Source organism: Grus americana, chromosome 6 (genome assembly GCF_028858705.1).
Source record: "Grus americana isolate bGruAme1 chromosome 6, bGruAme1.mat, whole genome shotgun sequence".
In the NCBI taxonomy this organism is placed as follows: domain Eukaryota; kingdom Metazoa; phylum Chordata; class Aves; order Gruiformes; family Gruidae; genus Grus; species Grus americana.
The window spans coordinates 3579089-3587907 of NC_072857.1; the positions used below are offsets into that span (position 1 = coordinate 3579089).

The window sequence follows — 8819 nt, forward strand, 5'->3', positions numbered from 1 at the left end:
ACGTTGCTCACAGGTACATATTCAGAAGGTTTACTGAAACAGGGCGGTTTTAAAAAATTAAACGGGTCACTAAAGAGGGTGATAGCCAATAATCAAGTACCTCTCATTCTCTCACCACAACAGAAAGCATTTAGCAACCTTTTTGGTTTTTTCTGGTAGGTCAACAGCTAAGCCAGGTGGACGTGCCTTGCTCCCTACAATAACATCCCTTTGGAAATGTGTGCTTGTCCAAGTCTGGCTTCTGCCCTTATCGTGCGGTGGGTAGAGAAAGGTCATACAAACTGCAAGACCATGTTTGTGGTCCGTAGAAACTAAATTACTTAACTGGGGCTTTTTTGTTTGTTTGTTTGTTTGTTTTAGGGTTTTTTTTTTTTTAGGTTTTGGTGCAGGATATATTAATTTTTGGCACTCTAATAGTGTAAAATCTGTTAATAGCTTGCATATAGAAGCTCAGCTCCAGTTTAGCTCCTGTTATAATGAAACAAATTGTAATTCTTAATTGAATTCTCCTATGGAAACAGCAGCAATCTAAATTACAATGTCACTAGAATAAGAGAGAGGGGAAAGCCCTTTTTACAAGCCTCAGGATGATAATTTATAAATAAACTAAAACTAAGAAGCCTTAACAAAAAAATCCCTATGGAATCCAAGATTAATAGCCTTTACTTTTTAACTGATACAATAAATCTTGCAGTTATGTATCCGCAACAGAAATAACAGAAACCGGTCAAGCTGGCGTAGGTATGGGGGAGTTGGAGAGAAACATGCCCTTGCTTTAATTAAACATATATGATGATTTTCTGGTATTCCAAAGTCAACAAGTCATTGCTGCCAACTTACTGCCAACCAGTTTGCTCCAAAGGTTTTTTTTTTGTTGGACTCTTTGTCTAAACGCAATGCAGCACTGCCAGAGCTTCAAAATCCACATGTTCCTGGGAATTTTCAATATTCATTATGAGACCTAGTCTTTAGACCCTAGTTCTGTAATTACATGATGATCTCAGATATCTAGCTGTCTTGTGAACTGCAGTGGTTTAAAAGGAAATCTCAAAGTCCAATATTAATTATTTTTCCAATATTATGATTTTTTTAGAGGTTTTTTTCTGAATCAGAACAAGGATACTGTCAAAAATTTGTCCAGATAGAGGATATAGTGAGTTTCTGCCGTGTCAGTGGTGACTGAGAGGAGAGTGTGAGATGTGGTGTCCTGTGGGACGTGATGGCTGGAGGGCAGTACAGGATGCGAACAGGTCCTTAACTGTGTGCAGAGCTGCTAGCAGGATGGAGAAATTTAAACTACTACAATAATGGGAACTAGGGATTTTCATAAGCTCATGATATTGCCAACACCCTACATTCAGAGGTGTTTAGCCAGATAAGAGAAAAACCCTGGAATGATCTTAAAGCTGTGATAAAAATTAGCAGACACTGGGCTCTCTATTTGTCTACTTTAAGAATACTCTTAAGAGCAGTGAGATTGAGACTGATTTTCTCAGCAGTGATCAGGGCCTGGACTTCAGCTTTATTTCTTCAGAGATAGTAATAGTTTGTATAACCTTGCTGTTTCAGTCTCAATAATGTAAGAAAGAATTAACTTTACAGTTTTCCCACCATCATGATGAAGAGCACTGATAAATCTACTACAAGTTTTGTACTTCTATACTGGTCTTTGTCAACCTAGAAGGATTTGGATGGGGACATATAGGTTTTTACTATGGATCTATTTTTAATTTTTGTTGCTGGTGGTGTTTCCTGCAGAGAACAGTCTTGTGGTGTCTACAAGATGGATGAATTTAAAATGATGGTTGCTCCTTCAAGAACCTGTAAACACGAAGGCCCAAATTTCAGCCAAACTCTTCCCTTGTCTCATGAGTGGTGACTTAGATGAAGCCAGCTGCCTATCCCTTTAAACACTTTTGTGAGGTAAGAACCAATATTCTGCATATGCACAGGGTTTCCAGCACTTAATGGGTTAAATAGAAGATAATTTTCAAAATTAAAGGCCAACACAAAAATAATGTAAAAGTATTAAGTTTATAGGACCGATGGACATAGTTACGCCTCAAAGCAGAGGGAGATATCAGGACTTAGATTTGATAAATATTTTTATATATATTGAAATTTGAATTTATTTGCAAACTCTACGAGTGGGCAGATAAATACACATACCTGATTCTGTCCCCTGACAGTAACTTAAGGACAGTGACTTTGAACAAAGCTGTAGAGCAAAGACGTTCCTACCATGAACTTCACAGGGAGCTGAACATAGAATTTGGCCTGTCACTTGCATGTGAAATTTCTGTTCAGACAAACCACAGTACTATTGTGTGTTTTTTCTCAGTTTAGAGTGCTGTTTTCCCACTGATGGCTTGGGGTCATGCGGCCGGTTTGTGTTGCATCTGATTACTTACACTCCAGAATAACTCTGAAAAAGAAAAACTTTATAAAAGAGAAATCTTACCTTCCCTTGGGGTATTTTCTGCATTGTAAATGGTATGGACGTGCATGGAGTATGTACCGATCTCCAGTGCCGCTCAGTTTTAAAGATCTTTACCAGGGAAGCTATCCCAAGGCTTTTTTTGCATATAATTTTTAATAACAGTAACAGAAAAGTGGCATAGTGCAGAGTCTTGAGTCCATTCCTAAACCAGAGCAAACCGAGAAACCCACAAAGTCAGCGCCTGGGTTGACTTCTGCTTTCTGGAATGTGAAAACATCTGACCAAAATTGTATTAACTGAAGATTAAGTGCAAAAAATGAAATTTCACCCTTTTCCAGAGCGCAGCCCTGCCAGGAGCGAGCATTACTCCATTGTCATGCACTCGGCTGTAATTGCCCATCTAACGGCGAGCTCGGAGATTAACGTCACAGTTCTTAAACCATAGGCTGCATATGCCAGACCGCGGTGCGTTGTGTCAAGCCACTTAGGCATGAACCATCAGTGTACAGAGTGTTACTAAACGCTCTTATTTTTAGGTCACGCAGATGCAGATCATCCTGAATATTTCTCTGGACAAATTGCTAATCGCTACCTTGTTCAAAATCTGTTGGACATTTCCTGTGTGCTGCATCTGATTGTGATTTTTTTTTTTTTTAAAGGCGATACAAGCAATAATATGAAGCTCACTTATGAGGCCTGCATAAAATGGTGTGTAACAACCAAGTACAGTAAATTAAACATGATACTCATTACATAAATACAATTATATTTATCAGCCTTTTATAACCACACAAAGCATTTACCAGTAAGAGTTGTTTTGGAGTAGATAATTCCCAATTAACTTTTACTACTTTATTTTTGCTAATTTAGTTAGATTTAATTTTTCAAATAAAAAAAAAAAGCTGTATCAAATGGCATCTCTAACTATTACACTGGAGATGAGATATAATTAAAATGTTATGTATATGGAATTGCAACCGATGGGAACCTCAGCTTAAACTCTTATTTTTGTCTTTATTTGATTGTTGCCTGCACTGCACAGATAACATGATTGACTTGCAAGATGGCTCTGTGCCCACAGTGCCAGCACCAGGAGCTTGGAGAAGACACAGAAGGGAAGAGCTTGAAAGAAAAATTACCTGGAAAATCAAATAGGTCAAGGTCTGGCCTTAAACGTGCTGAGGAATCCTATGAGAAGTCCTTCTCTGACCATACTGTTTTCTTTTGCAAAGCTGGTTATGTCTGTGGGATTGGGCATGAGGAATGGTGGACTTCCATGAGTCCAAGGTGAGAGTGGCAGTGATGCGTAGGTGCCTTTCTGTACCGTGGATGCAAAGTGACTCATACGTGGGTTGCTCACCAGCCTGTTAATTAAACTTGTGATTCCATTGTCCTGACTGCTACCAAACCTGAGCACCACAGAAATCTTGGGACTGTTTGCTCAAAACCAGGAAACGTCCCCATGTCTCAACCTGGATGACAATGCAGCACGCTGGTCAGAGAAGACTCCATCTAAGATTGCCACCAAAACTCAAAGTTAGAATCATAGAATCATAGAATCATAGAATCGTTTTGATTGGAAAACATCATGGAGTCCAACCATTACCCTAGCACTGCCAAGTCCAACCACTAAACCATGTCCCTAAGCACCACATCTACACGTCTTTTAAATACCTCCAGGGTATTCAAGCCAATAGTTCAATCCAAGCTGGGTCACTTGGCTGAGGTGTCCTTCCCAGAGATTTGAGTTTTTGAGGCTCTTTTCAGCTCCTCGTCTTCTCAAGGACGGTGGTGAAAAGACAGGGTCTCTCTTGGGATGAGGAATACACAGGGAATCCCTTAACAGTTTCATCATAGTTTTGTTATACTTTTAAAAGAAATCCTTCAAAGTAAAAAGAATTCTGAAAAGACTTCCTACCTAGTTTTTGCTTTTTTTTTTTTATTTTTTTTTTATTTTGTCTTGCGATATAGGGCTTAAAATCTATAGGTAAAATCTATAGGTATTGGATTTAGCCATCAAAATCCTCCTGTGCTACTACAGACACGCTGTGTCTCTATTTCCCCGTCTCTAAACCAGGAATAGTCTAACCAGGCTCCCACAGAATCCCTGCCTTGGCAGGATTAAACGTGCTGGCGGCTGTTTAAGGCCACTGATGTGGCTTTACAGGTTTTGGTTCAGGACTTGGCTGGGGGGCTGGGGGGTCTCCGCACCCCGGGATGTCAGGTAGACACGCTCAGTGATTTGTCACAGCGGGAGGTGCGGTGGAAACGCGCGATATTATTAAACTGAACCTCTCTTAATTTCATCTGTCACTAATAATTAAAATGTAAATGCAGTGTTGCTAATGGTGTTTCAGACAATATGATTTTAAAATAAAATAAATGTGAACTCCAAGTGTTCAACACCGCTCTAAGACAAGAATTAATGTGTCTCACCAGGGAAGGGGGGCTGTGCTGATGGTAAATATCAGCGCTATCTTTCTAAAGGCGAGGACAGTTACAGACCCACTGTTCATTACTTTGGATGTGTCACATTTGCTAGTATGACAAGATGTATTATGGACGAGGAATTTTACAGATGGAGAGAAATATCCATGTAAGTTGTTTGTTTGATTTTTTTCAATATTTTTTTCTTTTCTGTACTACCCTGTCCAACCTTGGGATAATGGAATTATTTTATGCCTTCTGCACTATCATCAGGCTTTGGATGGCTGCACAAAGGCCACTGGCAACAGAATAAGATGGCTGTAAAAAAATGCAAAAAATTGGGATAGGAAAAAAAAAAAAGGTACAACCAATAACTTGCCCTTAAATTTAAAAGGAACTAAATGAGGAACTTCTGGACAATTTATCTTGCTGTTTACAGATAACAAGTCACTTTGTTTTTATGTGCTCAGTCTAGTATTCCATAATTTATTTGAAAGAAGATGAGAAATAATGTAGATAAATGATGAAGTGTCAGGGTCTGACGCTCTTAAATGAAGCTATTATGGTCAAAGAGAAAACGTAAAACCTGCGGCTCATTATGAGAGCGTTCTACTTGTCAGTTAAGTGAAAAGGCCTGGAATGATTTCCAGTTTATTTGTCATTGCAGTTATTAAAGCTGTCTTTTTGGTGCCATGAAAATGAATTGAAGACTTTATTCGAAGTAAATTTGTACTAAAGCTTTCAGATGTATCTTATGTGAGTTCAGTGAGGCAAGAAAACAGCTTAAAAGCTGAAATATTACAAGAAGGCAACTACTGAAGTCCTGAAACACACAAGAATATAAAGTCTGAGGAAGTTACACAAATAAATGAAGTATTTCATCTCTTGGGAAATAAAGCTTAGTTTTACTATATTGTACACTTAGACAAAGAAATCCGCCCTTGTTAGTGGCAGCAAAATATTGTCTTTCACGGACTCGTGCCTGGTGCTTACTTTTATATCCAGCTATTAATTTTGGGACAAGTTTATCAGAGAAGTGGGTCTTCTCTCTTCCACTCTGCAGGGAGCATCTTTAGAAATACCATCTCCGAGTCAAAGAGTAGACGTCGTATCAACGGCAAGGTTAGGATTTTCATGGTCATCATGACTAATGTGGTTGAGAAGCAGGACAAAGCGATGCGTGGGAGATAACGGGGTTGATGAGACCAGCCCAGGAGGAACAGTTTCCACCACTGAACGACTGGTCTCCAAGCAGCGCACGGGACTACAGGGAATGGGAGACGTTACTGACATTTTTATCCCTCTTGAAATGATCTTAAAATACTTCATGGACCTTGCGTAGCTTGGAGGTTAGAGTAAAATTTTAGTTCACTGCCAGCTGAAATCAAGTTAGCCCTGCTACTGAGGTGGTCGTTGACACTCGCTTTATTGCAATCCCTTTTTAAGATTGTTTCTACTGAACTGTAAATCTCGAATTTATGTAGAGACGATTGATAGGTTTATTTTATTCTGTTTTGTCTGTTACTTTGGATTTCTTTTCCAGCAGTCATGTTCCCCACTACTGCTTCATATTTGCCAAGACAAATTAGTGCAGTTATACTAGGTTTGGACTGTCCAAAAGGAAATTAAGAGTCTTTTTTATTTTAAATTGAAAGCTGTAGGAGCACTAAACTGAATTCTTAACTCCAAGCTCCAGCAGTCTTACAGCAGTATAGTTGACACTTTATTGCAGATATTACAAATGTTATGACATGTCTTCAGGGTCAAGTTAAAAACAAAAAGGGTTCCACATTCGCATCAGAAGTAATCTGTCAGTTTTGTCATCAGATATTATAGCAGCCCTCAGTAGCAGTGTCACAGTCAAGGGTTTATCAGGCTCTGTACTATATGTATACATACTCTGATTTCCAGGGCTTTATATCTGCAATAAAAATTCCCTCTGGGCTAAAACTTGGCATTCATAGCCCAAAGGGATTTTTTTAATTAAAAAAAAAGTATCAGTGAAGGTTTTCTTGAATGATAAGAGCACCAAAAAAAAAAATCTATTCTGCATTTTTAAAATACTTTAAATCTTTTAAACTGGCAGACTTCAAATATTTAAGCGGCCAACTCTCTTTACATAAGAGACCATTAAAAAGGACAACCCAGGAAGGGGATAGGTGGCGGAGTAGACAAGTGCTTTGTGCTCATCGTGAGTATAAGTGTTGAGCGTTTGATGAGATGTATAATTAGCCACACATTTCGAAAGCTCTTGGTGTCTCTTTCTATTGAAACTGTGCAGGAGGGAATTAGGATGTCTGATGCACAAATATAAATAATTTCTTCTTCGCCACCCTCTGGCATGGTCCTGCAGAACAGAGCTGATACGGTGTAAGCTGCTGGGATCAAGGCAGCCCTTCTGATACACACGTTACATCTGTTCTGCAGAGAAACAGAGGACTTCATTTTCTACAGCTGCTGGTCTGGTGGTTTTTTTGCTCCTGTTTCCATTATGGGAACAACCAAAATATGCAAAGCACGGCAGGGACATTTAGAGGGAAATGTGGAAAAGAAAATAACACAACAGGAAATGCCCATGCAAATGATGGTTATGGAAGGGATGCAGGTACTGACGGGAGTAGCGCTGGTTAACGCCGTTAACCCCGCGTGCTCATTTATTGCTAGGTGATGTTGTAGGGTTGGTCTTTGAATAATTGGTGAGGAAATTAGCAGCAGCACATTAGATACAGAGGTGTTTGCACTAAAAAGTGATGAAAGCCTAACTCTCTCTTATCACTTTAAAAATTCCCTCCTTAAGCCTTTGCTTGGATGCCAAACCCCAACTTAGTATGAGTATTTGCAAATGCTTTGTGTAACAGTGTGCCATATTCTGCAGGTACCACCTGCTCCTATTTATAGTCTGGGGCTCAGGGACAGCGATAACAAATGGGGCATATTAAAGAGTCACCGGGGTTCTCCATAAAATCCTGGTAAACCAGCAGAAAACAGGCACTGCTGTGTAACAGGAAGGGTGGAAACACGGCTGCAGTGTATGTTTGCAGGTTATTATATTGTAATTTATTTGACTTCCTAAGGGGAAAATAAAAGCATGTGAGTAAAGAAAACCAGCCCTGGGAGAGTTCCCTGCTTTGTCCATGGGGAAATTGTCCTCAAACAAAGCTGCACGTGCTCCCGTAGCGCTCCTGTGGAGGCCAACCTGTTCAGCGGAGGGGAAAGCACAGCAAGGGCCTGCCACTGGAAGAGTGGAAAAGGGCTCTGCAAAGATGCTTCGTGTTCTCCATATCTGAATTCAGTCTTGAGTTAGCACCATCCCTTTGCCACCAGGAGCTGCTTCTCAGAGTCACCAAGAGACTGCTAGGCAATGAGATCGGTGCCAAGGCTATTTGAGTTATGAGATGGTTTATTTAATCCTTTTTTAAATTTTTTTAATTTGTGTCTGGTATATCTTTGATTTGTTATCAAGAATTTAACTCTTTCTTTTGCTGGAACACAAATTCTTCTCACTTTTGACTTTTCTCTAGTGGTCAATGTGAACGTAGAGGACTCTGACCAGTCCAAGGCACCTCCGGCTTGGAGGACTCAGAAATAGATGTTTTTTTGTGCTGGTCTGCAAGAGTTATGAGCTGGAAGTACCGAGATCCAAAACAGAGGAGGTACGCAGGAGTTACTCCGTTGCTGTCTAGTAAGGGGCAATGTTGGGGAAACACCACCTAATACCGGGCAAGTGTCTTTATCACAGATAGCCAGAGGTGATCTGGATATTTCATTTTGTGCGTTAGAATATTTTTCTTGACATTAAAATACATAAAATAAACATTACAGACCCACAGTGTCCACAATATGGTTACTTTTTACATCTGCTTTTACATTTTTAAAACATATCCTATTCTTAGTGCCTGTGTTCTGGAAGTCTAGAGAAATCTACTGAGAAGAAGAGACCCATTGGCTGTCA

The 8819-nt window shown here is 39.7% G+C and overlaps 1 long non-coding RNA gene across 1 annotated transcript in view; it reads left to right on the forward strand.

Moving 5' to 3' along the window:
* The window catches only part of LOC129207963 (uncharacterized), a 28306-nt gene extending 19741 nt beyond the window's left edge, over positions 1-8565 (forward strand). Inside the window, exons 2-6 of the long non-coding RNA XR_008577633.1 lie at positions 1759-1923; positions 3100-3148; positions 3483-3727; positions 4880-5036; positions 8389-8565. This is a non-coding gene — a long non-coding RNA (uncharacterized LOC129207963). The remainder of the gene's footprint in view (positions 1-1758; positions 1924-3099; positions 3149-3482; positions 3728-4879; positions 5037-8388) is intronic.
* The last annotated feature ends 254 nt before the right edge of the window (positions 8566-8819 follow it).